Source organism: Protopterus annectens, chromosome 13.part0 (assembly GCF_019279795.1).
Source record: "Protopterus annectens isolate FY-2018-M chromosome 13.part0, PAN1.0, whole genome shotgun sequence".
In the NCBI taxonomy this organism is placed as follows: Eukaryota; Metazoa; Chordata; order Ceratodontiformes; family Protopteridae; genus Protopterus; species Protopterus annectens.
The window spans coordinates 499,233,596-499,252,548 of NC_056747.1; the positions used below are offsets into that span (position 1 = coordinate 499,233,596).

The window sequence follows — 18,953 nt, forward strand, 5'->3', positions numbered from 1 at the left end:
TTTGCTCAACCTGTTCCCATGGGTACAGTTGAACATCCTTAGAGAACAGGGTCAATGACAGCCTCAGTGTAGCCATTATTTTGCCCCCAGCCTGTATAACACATGTGCAACTGCTCTATCACCTGGCACCTGATGCATGTTCATCACATAACCAAATTAAAGCTCTCTGGATGGTTAGGTGCACATCCTATCTGTAGCTGAGGATAGATGAGGTTTAACTCTTCTTCTTCTTCATTGTAGCAATCTAATGATTCAGAGGTCAAGTTTTCAGAGACATGTAGGAATAATTAAACACATTTCCCTAGAAACCAGATGGTCACCCCCATTTGGGAAAAAAATGCCATTTTAATGAGGCTCATGGATCCCATTCCTTCTGCAAAGAAATGTCCAAGCAAGTATTTGATAGAGGAGAATGAGAGGCAGCCTTGGTTATCCTTACCTCACTCTGTACTCTGTCATTAAGGACAACATACTCACAGTCTGAAAGCACATGAAATCTCTTCATCTAGTCCCAAGAAGGCAGATGTCCTATATAAGCTCTAAGATCTATGGAGTATGATCCTGGCCAGGCATCCAACAGCAAACTCCTATATCATCTGTTTCAAACAGCATGTGTTCTAAACTACATATCATGTCACTACATCCTTGCCAGGTAAGGCGTCTAGAATACTGGCCAGGCTGGGAAGGAAGCTGTTCCTTTCTGCATGTTGCATGTCAAATCCATCATCTGTCTATATCACTTCATCAGGATGCAGTCTTCCCTTATGGATCAGGCACTGGAAAACCTTTGGAATCTCTCAGAGTCTGCCTCAATGAAGAGTTTGTCAGGATTCCTGGCTACAGCTTTTGCATTGGGCTATGATATAGCTCAAAGCTCATTTGACTGTGTTGATGCTATGGCAAGTATGCTGTGGAATATGCCTGTATAGTTTGGTGTGGCAGAAGATTTCCTCTATTAAGAAGGAGCTCTGATGCACCATTTTACATGTCTCATTATGAAGGGATTTCCTCTTCCATCAGCCTGTAAAGTACCATGCTGATAATATCTGGAATGGCAAAAACTAACACTACTGCATGGAATCAGTGGTGGTGCTGCGGTAGTGTTGTCGCCTCACAGTTAGACGTTGCATGTTCGATTCTCAGTTAGAGCGTCTTCTGTGTGTCGACATGCGTGGAGGGCGTTCCTTCACTGAAGGTTGTGCGTTAGGCCTGGCAAGCCAGCACGTAAAAATCTACTGCCAATCATTAGTGGACTGGAGTTCCGCTGTGGCGACCCCTAACCGGGAAAAGCCGAAAGACAGACGAAGACACCTTGTAAGGATACCATCTTATTTTATACCTGACAACCCCTAAAATGTATGTATCTTTGCAAACTGAGGCAGGCCCTAAAATGTTAGCTGATTTTGTCTTCAACAAGGTGCCGGCTAAGACAGCCATAATAGCCAACCCAGTGGTCCACTAACAGTAGTCTTAAATACTCTGTAGGACTGACTGAAGACAAAATGCTTCTCTAAGTCCATAATGGCTTGCAGGGCAATCATAGAGGACCAGTGGTTTATAAACTGGTCTTGGCTGACCATTCTTTGAGACTGTAAGTCCTTTACCACAGAGAGCTCTTCTGAGAAACCCTACCTTCTCTACATAGCTCTTAGAGCACACCCAAACTCCACTTGAGAGAACTGTACAAAATGGTTCTACTTCTAAATGAAAACAAGGCTTCTGCTCCTACCTCTTCATAGTTCTAAAGGGTATGGAAAGATTCAATCCCATATGAGACATGCTATGACTGAGACATTATGATCGAATTTCTGAAAACTCTCAAAAAAAAAAAATCTACCTTTTTTTCATTTTTGTAGACGGGCAAGCTACCCTCCCAACCCCCCTGCAAATTATTTATACCAACTCTGAGATCGCACTACAGAGAGAAAAAGGGTAAATTTCCCGATCCGCACTGTACAGCAAACTCCATTCAAAAGCTTTGAGTTTTCAAAAACTCGATCATATGGTCTTGACCATAAGAATTTTGAGTTTCTAAAAACTCATTCAGCTAATAGGGACCCACTCAAATAGGGTCTATATTAGATCACCGAATACTTAGGTAAGTGAACGGTGATTAATCGACCCCATGTAAGCGAAAGCTTACAAAACCGAACTGTCAGAACAGTGATTTTTTTTCCAAGGGAAAAAAAAATCGCTGTTTCAACAAAAAAAAAAAAAAAAAAGTAAGCACATTAAAACATGAGATTAAGTGGGGGGCTTCGCCTCCTGCACCCCCTACATAAATATACCAACTCCAAGACCGCACTACAGTGCCAAAAACGGCAAAGTGCAGAAGAGGCCAAGCAAATTCTTTTCCAGGGAAAGAATTTGCTTACATGCCGCTTCGAATATTTTGCAGTTTCGGTTTTGTCAGTTCGACCAAAGACGCAAAACATGCGTCTTCGGTCTGCTGATAGGAACCCCTCAAATAGATCCCTCTTGCATCATCCTAAACTTTTTGGTTCCCATCTTCTGTCAAATAGCTTGCTTTTCATAGCTTGATGGCTACTTCATAGGTAGGTACTAGGCTATTGGCCCAAGGGCCTATGCAAGACTAGCCAACAAGGTTCCCTGGCTTACACCACCCAAGAAAGTTATTTTCCTGTGCCACTGTCGAGCAGAGACACAGAAGTGATCCCTGGGGTGCATTTCCTATTTCCCATCCACTCATCAAGATTTTTCTTGAAGAGTGCTAATGAAGAACTTTGCTTGACATAGATGGGTAGCCTGTTTCAGAGTATGGGAAGTCACTGGGATAGGAATCTATCCCTCCAGCATATCCTGTTTATTGTGGTGACAAGGTTTAGGTCCCTAGAGCATGTAGCTCAGAGGGATTGGGATTTCTTTAGGTGTAGCATGTCCAACAGCTCTGGGTTTGACATAGCTTTATATGTTAGGCAGAGATCACCTCTGAGTAGGCGATATGCTACACAGTAAAGCTGGAGTTTTTTGAGGCGGTCAGTGTAGGGCATTTGTTTGAGTCCAGTAATCCTCTTTGTGAGGTTCTTCTGTGGCCTTTCCAGCTGCTGCAGATGTCTTGTGAGGTACATTCCAAAAGGGTGTTGTACTCTATAATGGGTCTAATGAGTGATGAGTAGAGGGTAATGATGACCTCTTTTTTCCTGGACGAGAACCCTTTTATGATGAGGTGTGCCACGTAGAAGGACTTCCTGACTACTGTGGCGATGTAACCATCAAAGGAGAGACTACTGTCCACCTGGGTCCCAAGGTCTCTTATCACGCATTCGGTGTTAAGTAGATTGCTGCCTATGTGGTAGTTCATGGGTACAGAGTTTTTACTAAAGGGGGTGACACTGCACTTTTTGGCATTGAGCTCGAGGCCATGGCTCTGACACCAGGCATCTGTCTCAGATAGGCCTTTCTGAAGGATGTTCACATCATTTGGGGACTTGCTATGGCTCCTAGTTTGCAGTCATCTGCAAACTTTGTTAGCCAGACGCCTTCTGTGTTAGCCTGTACTTCAGAGAAGTAGATACCTCCATATGTTCTAACTGGCAGGAACTTAAGCAGAGCCTCACATAAAGTGAGAGCAAAGAAAAACTTCAGATCTTTCCTGCCCCAATGAGGAGCCCTTAAATGAAAAGAATTCCAGGAAACATAACACAAAGGTATCTATAAGGACAAGAATATATACATCCACATGCTTGCAATACAAAAAAAAATCAAAAGAACAGGAGCTGGAGGGGGGTATAGCTGCTGCAACGGTAATCTATTAGAATGCATACTGTCATATATTCATAGGTAGCTACTTGGTTACCCGCCCTTGTTGGCCATTTTAAGCCTAGCCAATTTCCCTTTCAGGAGTGAGAATCAAACCCTATACCTTGTGTCTGTGAGGTAAACACTCTAACAATTATACCAACCCCCAACCCCAAAACATAAGATTCACTGATTTGCATGTCATCCTTGTGCATGGTCTATGCTAATCTCTTTATCATTTCCATTTTAGTATATATGCTGCTGTTATTGCATGTTTACTTATACAACAGTACAATGTCCAACATTAGATCACTATTGCAGTAGCCTAAGCTATTTCTGCAGATTACCATAGTTTCAAAACCAAAAAAGAAGTAAAAAGAAATTAATAATCCAGGAACCCCTAGAGAATGGTCTTAGCAAAGCCTGTTCTGGACCTGGAAAAGGAATCTAGTTTGTAATACTTTTTAATAGCTTGTACAGAGAACCAGGTTTCCACCTCTAGAATAAGTCTAGAGTCCACTCTATCTACGAAGTCATCAAACAAGCCAAAGCCTTAGCGGAATGTGACCTAACCCTGCCTGCAAGTAGCTTCTTATGGTGAGAATAGCAGAAAGAAACGGCAGTCGACAGCTATCTAGAAATGATCTACTTTGACTCTGGCTGTCTTTTCCTCTTACCTTCACAGGTGAGAAAAAAACGATCACTTATTCTGAAGGACTGAGTTTTGTCAATGTAGTATTTGAGCTGCCTGTGGACATCCAAACATGAAAATGTTTTTCAATCCTGTTTTTGGGATAGACAAAAAGTCACAAAAATGTATAAACTGGCTGGTGGTAAACACTGAGACCATCTTAGACATGATGGAAGGATTACCTCTCAAAGAAACCCTATCTTTGTGGAAAATGAGGTAGGACTGATTCGCCATAACAGCTTATAATTAAGATACACTCAGCAGAAGTCAGAGCAATAAATAAAACAGTCTTTTATCTTAAGGACCTCATTTCAATCAGATGAGTTGGTTTAAATGGAAACATAGTAAGCTTTTCAAGCACAAAGTTAAAATTCCATGCAGGAGCTACCTGCTTTCTAAGCAGATGTACATTTAAAACCCCTTTCATAAAATGCTAGATCTGAGGAGAAGACAGAAGAGTAAGAGAGGACAGATGGCAGTAGCACACATGAATTATCAAGAACCAGAATCAGGGTCATAGTTCATGGAACAGCTCTAACTAGCAGTATATTTCCCACTTGCACATATGATTTCCTATTAGTAGTTTGTTTTAGCCTCCTTCATTACCTGCTGGACAAAAAAATGCGCCTAAAATGTACCAAAATTATTTCATCCAGGCAGTCAGTTGAATAGTTTTCATGTTGTAATGTACCAAATAACCTGTCCTTTATGCATAGTTCCACTCTGTGAGGAAGCCTGTGGCAACTGCCCTTGTCCAGCATAAAAAGGTTATACGATATATACCGATATATGTGAAATATAATGTTTGTTATGTTAACATAGTTTGATTACTTTTATATGAATGTAAACTTGCCTATGTCACAAGTGATAATTCAGTAAAGTAAAAAAACAAAAACAAAAAATGAGAGAACCACTGTTGCTTTGGCCAAAATGAATTTGCCACCATAGCCTATGGGGAGTCCTTTTGAAGCTTTTGAAAAACTCAGTGGAAATGGTGGAAAGCCATACAGGAATATTCCTGCCTGTGGGAATGAAAGGGCATCTGTATTCCAGACCTGCTTGCAAGCAATCCTGGAATAGAATGCCTTTAGTCGTCTGTTCAAGAGGAGGCAAACTGGATTATATGTGTCCCCAAAAATTGGATCAATACTTGGAAGATCTCAGGGTAAATTTTCCATTCATGAGGACCTGTCCTGCTCCTTCTTAGCTTGTCTGTTACAATATATTACTCTGATGGAAAGCATGAAGACTAAAGAGTCACACTGAGATGACTTGTGACATTCCAGGCTATCATATATTAAGTCTGTAAAGGGGGATATGATCTTGTACCCTCCTGTTTATAAGCCACATCACTATGGTGTTGGTTGTGAAAACCTGTAAAGGTCCTGAAGACCACAGATGAATTAGGGCTTTCAAGGAATCTATTACTGCCACCATCTCCTTGACGTTTATGTGATTTTTTTCTGACCTGTTTGTTTCACGTGAACAACAAACCAAGACAGCACTTCTTCTTTCTTGGAAATATTTATTTAGTGTTCACATACCGGTTTCAGCTACATAAGTCTTCATCAGTGTAAAGAACCACTGGCACATCCAACTGTTAAATACTTTCGCCTTAAATCCCATTGGTCAGTTACAAACAATCATTCAACCCTGAGGGAAACAAAACCCCTAACTATATTCCACCTTTTTTTCTTTTTGATCTAACAACTTATGCCACCTACCTTTATTATTTCTCTTAAAACCAATTTATCAATGATAGTAAAATGAAACCTAGCTGTAGTATGTTCCAAGGTATGTTTATATAGAGCATTAGAAGATTTTTTTTATATCTAATATTACTTAAATGTTCTGTTATCCTAAATTTTAAAGGAAGGGACATTTGACAAATAAAATGATGAACAACTACATGTGGCTAAATATATCACCCAATCTGTATTACAGTTGCCAGATCCATAAATTAAAAAAACTGTGAAATATTGGAGGATGAAAAATTCTCAGACTTACAAATATATTTACAGTTGCTACATTGTCTACACGGTTGGCATCCTTTTATCAGATACCCTCCTAGTGACAACTAACCCATAATTGGACTTGTATCTAAGTTCTTTTTATAATGATTGAAACAATCCCCTAGCTGGTAAGATATTATATAATCCATCATCCAAGAGCAATATGTGCCAGTATTTTTTCACTACATTCATAAAAAATATTGTATTATTTCCAAAATCAATAACCAATCTTAGAGGCCCGTCAGCCACCTTTTTTGTTATGTATCTTAATAACAGCTATCTACATCCTGCGTGGAACTGGATATTTTTCTGACATCTGTATTATTGTATCCCCTTTACACAAATCTCCGTACCAAATCCTAAGATTCCTGAACATATTCTGAATCACAAGAACAAATACATTTTAATCTAAGAAACTGAGTTCTCGGTATATTCTTAACTATGTGTGGGGGATGATAACTGTTGGCCTGTAATAAAGTATATATTCAGGGAAGTTCCTAAAGACACAGCTCTTAAGTGTCCCATCCAATTCAATCTCTACCCATACATCTAAGAACATAATTTTTCTGGGGTCACGATGCACCATAAATTGTATTCCCCATGTGTTCTCATTCAAATATTGTAGAAATTCCAGTAGACAGACGGAATCAGACATCCAGACTAACCAGCAGTCATCCAAAAATGTTCTCTAGATGTCCATTGATTCCAAATAAATATTATGAGAATTATCATAAATTATTTGCTCCTCCATGAACACAATAAAAAGTTCAGCATAAATGGGTGCAAAAGATGCCCCCATAACAGTACCATTTAACTGTAAACAGCATTCTTCCTTAAAATAAAATGCATCTTTCACCAATACATGTTCTGTTAAACATAACAAAAAAGTAATGAAACCTGGACAGTATATAGATGCCCTATTTAACTAATACTGTAGTACCATTAATTCAGCCCAATGTGGAATGCTTGGTATATAATGCTTTCACATCCAAACTGCAAATAAGCCATACTGACTCCAACTGCATATCCCCAATAATAGACAGAAACTCTGTCGTATCATTCTAGATGTTATAAAACCCAACAATGGTTTCAAGTAATATAACAAAAATTTCAGACAAAGGTTCCGTAAGTGAACCATTCCCAGCTACAATTGTTCTTCCTGGTAGACTTTTTGCATTTTTATGGATCTTAGGTAACATATAAATGTACTGCGTAATGGGGTCCGTCACTGTCAACTGATACAAAACATCCTTTGAAATAATGCCTTCCTCATACGCCTCTTTCAAAAAGTTATTAGTCTCAACCTTAAACTTAGGGGTTGGGTCCAAATGCATTATTTGATAAAACCTTTGATCAGATAATTGGGCATTAGCCTCCGCGAAATACATAGCCCAATCCCATACTAGCACCTGACCCCCCCCCCCACCCATCAGCTTTGTTAATCACAATTTGCTTATTTTCAGCTAATTTTTAAGGGCTAACCACTTCATTTTATTCAAATTTGGATGGGAGATTTTAAAAGACTCACTATAATGAAAATGCAAGTCCTTTAAAATCTTCTGCTGAAAACTAGACACATACTTATTCATGGGAGGTGAAAATTTAGATGGTTTAAATCTAAATGTTTGAGTATTTGTATATTTTGCATTTCTTTTGTCAAAGAATAACCTAAAATTTAATAAGCGACAAAAAGCAACCACATCTTTTGCACAAACATCTTCCGATACCGAATAACAATGAATAAAACCTAAACCTTTACTTAACAACTCAGTTTCAACATTACAACACTTTTACTTGGATATCAGCTGTAAAATTGTCTCTAAATTGACTGTTCCTATGTCTATGTTTTCTTCCACACATTCTAATTGTTCTAAAGGGGTAAACCCGTATTTCCTTTTAGCTGCAGGAGACACAGAAACTTGCCCATCTGTATCATTCGCTGAGGAATATTCCTCAGCTGATACCTCAGGGAAAGTCTTTTTTAAAATAGATTTACCCCTTTTACGTTTGAACAAGGAAACACATTCCTTATTTGACACAAATTTAACTAATTTCTTATTACTATCAAACTGTTTACCATTTTTATAGTCTGTTGAATCCATTTCAAACTTTCTAACCATGTGCATTCTCCATTCCTTCTCAACTGTAGCTAACTTTTTAACAAGCAATTTAGTTTGTTTATTATATTCATTTTTTTGATCTTCACACTCTTTAACTTCAACAAATAATGCCTTTAAACAGTTAACCAAAACAGTGATTTTCCTACTATAAAAATTCATTAACAGTTTTACAAAAATCATGGAAGCCTGTTGCTGAGCCTCCTGCCACCCTTGCAATAACTCATCAATACCCTTCACAAATGGCTGCAACCAAATTGAAGACCTCTCGGGCACACATTTTTAGTCTCATATGCCTTTAAAAGATGAAAATGCCACACATTTGTTCGTAACGTCTTCACATTGACATGAATTTGTCCAAACAAGTCACTGCAGGAAGCTGAATGTTTAACAGTAGCCTGGAAGCCGAGCTTATAAATACACCCATATCTTCTTTATTCACTGTTAAGCCTTCCAGTAGATGAAATAAATCCATCTTAGCCATCCTAACAAAAGTTAGGCCCTAAAAACCTCCAAAAAACTGACTGCAACTGTTTATAATAGTCATCATCATCTCGTTCAACATTTCAGGATTCAAATGGAATATACCACTCACTACGGCAGCAACAAGTGAAGACCAGACTAGTCTATATCTCCAAAAACCAATACTCCTGATGAAAGTATTTTAAAAAATAATAAGGTATAAACAGCCAGTCAAAATATATATCCACCAAACAGTCCAAAATATTATGTGAATGCCAGAGATTGTGGTTTTAACTTGAAACATAAAGTCCAGTAGGCTCATATAACTTGATGAGTTCCTCCTAGCACATACGACTCTCGTATCTGAAACTGAAGCAAAAACCACAATATATATATAGTGCTTCAAAAAAACACTGCACTCCAGTAAAATCCGATACTGCTGTATTCACTCACAAAACAACAAACCACAACTGAAATTCAGTGGCCATTCTAATTGTTTAGGCAAAATAAGCAGACATCACCATTTACTGTCACATTAAGTGAACTCTCTGCCTGCACAAGCTCACTTATAACAGGCTGTATAAATATCCCAAGAAGGACTAACAGCACAACAAAAACAAATGCTACCAGGAAACACCAAAAGTTGTTCAAGTATTGTCAATGGGTGCTCAGTCCCGCTAAAAGATCCAATGAACAACAAACCAAGACAGCACTCCTTCTTCCTGGGAAATATTTATTTAGGGTTCACGTACTGGTTTTGGCTACATAAGCCTTCGTCAGTGTAAAGAGCCACTGGAACATCCAACTGTTAAATACTTCCTCCTTACATCCCATTGGTCAATTACAAACAATCATTCAACCCTGGGGGAAACATACCTTGCTCTTTCACACCTTTGGAAACCACTCCCTACATTACATCTGAAGCATCTTTGTGACAGACTGAAGAGGATGCAGAAAGGAGAATGGGAGACCTGGATCACAAGGGAACCAGTCTACCCCCCCCCCCCCAGTGCAACCTACCTCCTTACAATCCTGAGAATGGGTATCTGAAAAGATAAAGGGTGTAAATGCTGAATCCAGACAGACATAAGATACCACTAGATTTTTCTCACATGCAGTCTGGCCAGGAGAATCATAAGAAACATAAAAGCTATATACCACAGATTCCTGAGAAATTCCCTAAAGGATACTTGACTTTGCTTGGAAAAATGTAGGAAGAACTTTTGAAACATCTCTGCTTTGTCTAGAGGAAAGGCTTTTCCCTTTGCAGAATCAACATTCCAGAAAAACAATTACGTCAGATGGGATAAAAGAAGATTTCTATAAGCTTACTTAAAAACCCAGACTGAGTGGAAGATTCTGAACATTTGCTACAATCAGAAAAGAGTCTGCAAATGTAAGACATTCATCCAGCTATGTAAAAATGTGAATGCCTTGAAGTCTGCAAAAAGCAATTACTGGAGTCCAACACTTTGTAAATACCCACTGAGCAGTAAATAGTTCAAAGGGTAACACAGTTAATCTCAGCCAGATACAGAAAATCTTAAAATAATATAGGAAATGTTTGCCAACATAAATGTGAAGAGAGACATCTTTCAAATCTACTTTTATCATTAAAGCTAGTAAAGATATATGGTGTAACAGGGTCTGAAAGGATAGCATTCTGAACTTTGGGACTTTTGAGAGAAATATTGAGAAAGGAGAGGTCTATTTCAGGCCTCCATATCCCTTCTTTCTTTGGCATTAGAAAATAAAATCTGTGAAGCTCATCTGACAAGCAGGTACTGATTCTATTACTCCGTGAGATAAGGTTTGTTTCATAACTCTGGGAACGGGTATAAATGGTTTGCTGGGCAAGGAGGAATCCCCTGGAAATGAGGGAGGAAGGGACTTTGTTGCCAAGTGTATCCCTGCTGAATGACTTGAGAGCTTATTCATCTGAAACAATCTTGTGCCACAAAGGAAAACTTTAAATCAGAGAGAAGAGAGTACCAGGGTGGGGGTTGGGGGCTGAAGAGGGAAAAAGTAATTCTAACTGTTTTGACTGTCCTCGATTTTGAGAGGCATTCCCTTTCTTTTTAGGGCCTCCTTACCATTGCTTTTTAAAATCCTGTTTGATGGCAGTTAGCTGGGTTTTTTTTGTTTTTTGAAAAAGTAAGGTGTGGTGGAAGAAAAGTTTTTTTTTGGCTTAAAAGAAAAGGTTGAAATTTTGGGCCACCCTGTAAGTGAATTCACTCCTTTCATCAGAGCTCTTAAGTACCTCAGCTGCAGAAGGGACAAACAAGACTTCCTTGTCCAGGGGATAATTTAAAATTTCAGTTTTAAGATATTTAGGGAAACTTTGGAAAAATAAAGAAGCAAATCTTATCATGAATGGTCAGGTGCAGCCTTCCTGTAGATGGTATCAGCAGCATCATAAGAACAGTTCAAGGCATACTTAACTCCACAGGAAGCAGAAACAAATCAAGCATTCAGAATCACTTAACATGTTCACATTATCAAAAGACAAAACACTTTAACATATGAGGCTGGCAGATTTAAATTCTGAGCATTATATTGGTGAAATCTAAACTTGTTTTCCCATTTTTTTCAACAGCTTTCTCATTTTTTTGTCAGAGGGAATAGGATTAGCATTAGGAATATGTCTAGCAGAAGCAGTTTTGAATAAGGAAATCACTGCAGGGTCTGTTTTAAGATTAGAAAGCAAGCGTTTGTTTGTCTGAGATACTTATAACCTACTAGACTTCTTAAGAGCATTAGTTTGGCTATTAGGGAAAATACAATTTGTTGGAAAACATTCTCCACCATAGATAAAATAGGAGGGGGAGCTACACGTTCAGGAATCTCCAAACATAACAAATCATAATGCATTCGCTGCACAATAGGAATATCATTCTGCTGCAAATGATAACTGTCTTTTATTTTACATAGTGTATGAGAAAAAGACAAATTTCTGGGGAGAAATCTGAAGCCACACATTCCTTAGAATCATAATAGTCAGCTTGAGAAGACTGTCCTGAATCCCAATTTCTCTCTCCAATCCTTAGTCTTCTGACTGAAAACTACTGTATGAAAGTAATGGACCTATTTTGTTTTTCTTTATCTGAAGTGGAAATGGGCACAGAAAAAGCAAAACTCATTTCCTGGCAAATCTCAGCAAATCTTCTCTGTCCATGGAAGTAGAGACAAAAGAAACTATATATTTTTTCTTTTTGTTTTCTTTTCCCAATAAAAGCCATCAAAAAAGGATTGATTTAATGCAGTCACACTTTCCTGGGGTTCAGACTTTTTTTATGGTTAAGATGAGATCCCAACACCACCCCCTTCCTGCCAAGATGACAAGAGTGGTTCTCCCTCACCTATAGACAACAACCCAACAGCTAAAAAGAATGTGTCAAGACCCCAGACCTTAGTAGTTGTATATGCTACACTAGAGGGACCAGGGAGGAAACAACGAGTGGTCAGAGAAAACAAGACTGGCCTCAGCACTGTCACCTACTGGCACTGGAGGCAGAGTAGGAGCTGGCCTGACACCCAAAGACAGATGGGGAAAACAAGAACCAAGACGATAAGTAAATGGTCCAAAGGTACAGCCACAAAGGAAGCCTCAGAGATGGTTAGCTGTGACTGCAAGAGTTCCAGTTAAAAATGCGTTTTGAAGTTAAAACATACTCTGACAGTCCTCCATACAAAAAATAAAGTTCAACAAACAGATTTAATCAGAAAATGTTTCAAGTATTCACAGTACTCAAATCCCCTGTGACAGAATGACAGCCCAAACAAAATAGTTCATAGCTTAAATAATCTGTCATCAAAGAAACATTAGTTTTCCTCAGAAAAATAAAATACTAGAAGGGGACTTATCCACCTAGCACTAAAGGACCACTAGCTGACAGGCAGTTCCATAAAGCCTGCTGAAGGAGTATACTTTGCAAGAAAGCTTTGAAGCTTTCCACATTCTGTCTTTATAAGGAGGTCAGCTCAATATCCTGAAAGAGCATGTGGAAGGCATCCTTAAGCTTTCAAGAGTTGGCTCATTAGTGAGAAACTGGATCCAAATTGTTTAGGCTATCTGATACTGGACATGACATGTATGGCAAGTTCTGGAATACATCTGTTTTGGGATCATCCCTTTGTTACCAGAGTGACTGGATGGAGTCAGCGGAAAAGATAGATGCTTCCAGCATATCAGTGTCTAGCATCCTTGCAGGATGTTCCTTTGATTTACTCTCAGCAGCCTGCCTTTTGGTCTTTCCTTTATACACTGATTTAAAAGGTAACCATTATTGTGGTAGAGATATTTCAGGGAAACAAGCTTCTTGAGTTTATGTAACTGAAAGACAAGCTAATGGAAACCACATCAAGAGCATCGCTGCTGTGAGAGATCCAATATTTGCAGCCTCTGTAAGATTCTCAATTAATTTAGATATCTTCTTTCTGATCTTATCAGAGGAGAGTCTTAATGCATAATTAGATATATTCCAATTTCAGTTATTCCTGTACATGGAGTTTAGGGGTTTAGTCACATGGTTGAGGAGGCAGTTAAGGGTTTAGTTTCAGACCCTTGTGTATTTATGGGACTGATGATGCAAGTGTTGCAGTGAATTGTGCTGTGTTTGCAGTTAAAGAGTCATCCTACCTACAGATCTGCTTCTGTTATGAAACCCCTGTGAAAGGACAATGAAAATGTGGGCACTTCAGTATCAATGTCGGTTGCCCACATCTTGTAGCTGGAACCTTCACAGGTCCTGATGATGGATATTTTGCTAGTAGGGAGTGGAACACACCTCATCTCTGTGACAATTCAAGGAGAGTAGCCATGATGGAGAGGATCTCTGGAGAAATCATAATCCAGATGGAATTCCAGACATTCCTCTAGGCCACTATTATTGTTACAGGATAAACTTCTTTCAAATCCTCTGATATGGACTGATAACCAGTCTATCTAGTGGTACTTCAAAAAGCAGGGGGATTAATAGTCATACCCAATCAGCTCAGAAGTGATGGGAGTCTGGCAGTAGGGCATAAGCAAGAACATTGTGATTATATGTCTTCCCCTCCCCAGAATAAATAAATAAACATACTTGTGAACCCCATGAGCTGCTCCACTACTCCTCTCATAGAATTTGGGAATTTTACTTAGTCCACCAGGAGGGAGATATCCTAGTGATTGACCTTCTTGTCACATCTGCCCCCCCACTTTTGTTGCCACTTAACAAGACAAGGTTGAGCTCACCATAAATGCATTCTCCTTTCTCCCTTTCTTTTTTGGAGGGAAACTCAGTGTATGCTTTGCCACCACTGCCTATAAACTCATATCTCATCCCCAAATCCATAGAAAAATCAGAAATGCTTATCCTTGTCACCACCAGGCAACTTAGAATATTATGGTTTAGACTCTCGAGCCCTTAGCTGCAGAATACACCTTCTGAGTAGTAGCCAAGAAAGTCCCCATCTCTCACAGTCTGAAAAACCATTCCACCTAAAAGCAAGGGTTCTGATTTAGTGCTCTTACCGTCACATATCCATAAACTGTCTATCAGAGGTGACATAAACTGCTAAGAACTTTTATACCCAATTAAAATACCCTGCAAAGGGGAAGAGATTATTCTTATGGGTAGACACATATACTATGCCCTCTTGTTAATTGAGTGTGATACCACATTTAATCAGTCTAAAGCATCTATATCACTTTGGTCTCACTTTTGTGCATCGTCAAGGAGCATGAATTAGGTACTTCTACTGATCATATACTTGTAGGTGGCATGAATTTGGCCCACCTTCAGCTGAACAAGCAATTTCCTGAAGGGCTCTGTGCCTCTCTTGTCTTTTAAGAAGATGCTTGACTAAACAGATCATTTAGTTTATGACTTGACACAAATGTCCATCCACACTTTTTATTTCCACATGGTGAGACTCCTGGCTCAGGAGTTTTAAAGTTTGTCTTTTAAAAGTGGTTTCCCTGATGACCATTGCCTCTGCTAATATGATCTAATATCTTCATGTATGACTGGTCTTTCACAAACAGTGGATGCTTCTTAACACAAATTCTGATCATCTCCTGAAAATGTGTCAGAATTACCCTTAAACCAGGTAGTCTAACTTCCTGCTCTCATTACAGAGGAAGAACAATGGGAGAAATGTCTATTGTCAACTCAGATTCCTCCTAAAATGAGTTGCGTGAGTTCCTGAAGATGGAACAGCTGTTTTTCTTTTTTATTCTAAACACAGAATAACTTGAAGTGCCTAAGCAAACCTTCTCTAAGTGGATTACGAATCACATAACTTTAATCACTAGGTAAAACCACCAAATGGAAAATGCTCCTGTCAAAAGGCACTTTACAAGAAGTGTGTCTGCTTTCTGTGATTGCTTCAAGAACTTCAAGATGTCTCCGATGAAGACATTTGTACCATGGACACTTTGTCATCAGTTCAAATTTCACCCAGCATTACTGCTTTGCCTGTGACTCCTGGAGTCATGCCTCCATTGGTACTTCAAGTCATAGTCTTCTACATCTTTGTCTCTTAGTCTTCGGTTTTTGCCTCCCCTGGGGATTATTACTATTTCCAATTCTTCCTAATCATAGACTCACTTCAAAAAGTCCCTAAAATTGGATATAATAAATATAATCTTACTGGGGGGGGGCTTCTTTCTGCGCCCTAACAGAAGCATAGTCAAGATGGGACAGTGGGAGCAGCCAGTCTGGGTGCAAGGTGTTAGATGGCATGATTGTCAGCACTAACATTAGAGGGATGACGTTAGGAGTTTTATATTTTTGCTCCTCAATTTAATGTTGATGGGTACCAGATCAGGGATTGGGTTTGAGCCCCAAATTTGATAGCTAAGGCCCTAATATCTTTCTACCACTCTACCACCTCTCTATGATTGGATATATCTTCCTTCTAGCACATGATTTTGGAGTTCTCTATAAATCTGAAATATAGTTATGTATCCTGTTTTTCATCATTTGCAGAAAAGTAAATAATTCAGTGGTTGGATATAAACAGATAGGATCAGGGCTGGGTGCATTTCACCTAGTATAGTGGGCAACTTCATGATATACATGAGCAGAGGGTGCATGGATACTAAAACATATAAAGGGAGATTCAATAATGTCTACATGATCTTTTTACACTGCGTAGACAGTTTTAGATTCAGTAAGAGCCGTGTAGAGGAGTGCATGCCTGCTCAAACAAGGTAAACACCGTGGCTTGCTAATTACAACAAATTTGCAAGGATTCCTGGTCGTTTTTGGAGAAGTTGAATAGCATGGAGTTTCATCCAGACTACAACTTCCTTACTGTGGATGTGAAAGATCTTTTCACCTGTATACCTCACAATATTGGTGTAGACTGGGTGACTCAAGTATTAATTAAGAACGGAGCTACTGCGCAGGAAATATCACTGGTGATTGAACTTTTGGAAATTATATTATATAATAATTTCTTTATGTTCGGTGACAACCTTTACCTGCAGAAAAATGGGGTGGCGATGGACTCTCCTTGTTGAGCAAGTATAGCTAATTTAGTTCTGGCCCACTGGGAGTCTGAGTATGTATTCAAAAATCTCAGTATTAAAAATCGTTTGGTTTTTTTATACTCGTTACCCAGATGACATCTTTATTTTACTTAATGTTGACATAGAATCTAGCAAGATGTTAGTGAATATTTTCAATATTTCAACTGACTTTCTTCATTTTACTTCCACTTTTAATACTAAAAAGATAGCCTAGCTTAACTAAGAATTATGCTTTGAAATGCTATGAGGCTAAAATACATAGGAAGGAAACATACTCTAATACTTTCCTCCATTTTACTAGCTGTCACCCATTTCACCAGAAACGCTCAGTCATTAAGGGCCAACTAGTGAGGGCAGCTCGTATTGTCACTACAGAGTATGATTTTCAAGAGGAATACCAACTTTTGAAAACAATGTTTGAACATAGAGGTTACCCCTCAGGATTAATTGATGAACTAACTACTGAGGTTTACCTTAAACGAGCTAAAGGATTGCACAAACCTATTTTATCTAACAGGAGTAATTTTACCACACCGGAGTCTGAATTAGATAAAATAGGTAGTATTGCACCTGTTGTACCTATTGCTCCTGTTGCACTTAATGCTACAGGAACTAGGTTTATCACCACTTACAATGTATTAAGTTATCACTGTAGAGAAATTTTGCGTAAAAACTGGGGTCTTTTTGCGAGTAACCCAGGAGTTTTAAATAAGTTAGGAGAATACCCAGGCACTACATTTAAGAAAGGTAGGAATCTTAAAGTATTGTTCGAGCAACAAAAGTGGAATCAACCTAAAACTGCTGGAATGTACAAATGCCAGAATTGTAATTACTGTAAATTTGTAACTGAATCTAACAGGTTTCAAGTACAAGGCTTCCAATACAAGCTAAGATGTAGGGCTAATTGCAACTCTAAGATGGTTGTTTACTTGGCCCAGTGCCAGGGATGTTTGGCATTCTATATATGTAAGATGGAGAGAAGACTCCGTGACCGTATGTATGAGCATCTTTATGCTATCAACTAGAATAAACAAGACAATGCTCTAGCCAAAAATATTTCTGAATTCCCGTTACACTATTTTAGATTTTTAGTTATTGATCAACCTGTATCAGATAAAAGAGGAGGCCCTACACCATTACGATTGGAAGAATTAGAGCTATCCTGGCAGATTAGATTTAATGCTTACAACTCACCAGGTCTAAATGAAAGTTGCAGTTTGAGTAGTGTGTTAAAACTTAAGAGTCTTATGAGATGATTTTAGTTATGGGGTGGTTGTATTGGAGTAAAAATTCACTTATTTTTAAACTCTTACTTTTAAATACAGACAGAGTATAATTTTTAGAAGTCTATAAACATATCTTATAGTAAATAATGAGTAGAAGTGTAGATATGTTTATATTTATTTTCATAACAACAGTTTCTGCATTTTGTATATGTCATTTATAGATAATATTTTGATGTATGCTTTTAGGACTAAGTCCTTTAGTACAGTTTTAATGCTGTGTGTCTTTTAACACATTTTTGGATGCCCTTATACATTTTAGAGGATGGTATGAAAAAGTTGTTAGGTTGTGAATGTTAATTGTTTAATTGTTTAATTGATTTGTAATTCATGGTATTTATACCTGCATTGAGGATCAAATGGCTGTCTGAAGAAGTTTGCCGACAGTGCAAACGAAAAGCGCTTTACTTTATTAAACTTTTGGATCTACTGGTGTGCTACTCGCTTTGCTTTCACCCAGTTTTAAGTGATTTAAGTCTGTTTTTGTCTATTTGATTTCAAGTTAGGAGTTTTATATTTTTGTTCCATAATTTAATGTTGATGGGTACCAGATCAGGGAATGGCTTTGAGCCCCAAATTTGATAGCTAAGGCCCTAATATCTTTCTATCACTCTACCACTTCTCTATGATGGGATATATCTTCCTTCTAGCAAATGATTTTGGAGTTCTCTATAAATCTGAAATATAGTTATGTATCCTGTTTTTCATCATTTGCAGAAAAGTAAATCATTCAGTGGTTGGATATAAACAGATAGGATCAGGGCTGGGTGCATTTCACCTAGTATAGTGGGCAACTTCATGATATACATGAGCAGAGGGTGCATGGATACTAAAACATATAAAGGGAGATTCAATAATGTCTACATGATCTTTTTACACTGCGTAGACAGTTTTAGATTCAGTAAGAGCCGTGTAGAGGAGTGCATGCCTGCTCAAACAAGGTAAACACCGTGGCTTGCTAATTACAGCATAAGCAACTGAATTGCATGCTAATCAGCCAATTCAACATGGTGGTGCTATTCAACAAGCTATAAAGCATCCATGTAGACTCAGTGCTGGGTTTTCCTGTGAATTCCAAAACTTTTGGAATAAAGCCATGGAAAGGAGTCT

General features: G+C 38.5%; 1 protein-coding gene and 1 pseudogene across 1 annotated transcript in view; both read right to left on the bottom strand.

Moving 5' to 3' along the window:
• The window catches only part of LOC122787923 (dynein beta chain, flagellar outer arm-like), a 5,188,001-nt gene that overhangs the window by 166,144 nt on the left and 5,002,904 nt on the right, over positions 1–18,953 (bottom strand). The gene's annotated exons all lie outside the window — the stretch shown is intronic.
• LOC122788485 lies at positions 3,934–4,032 on the bottom strand (annotated as a pseudogene).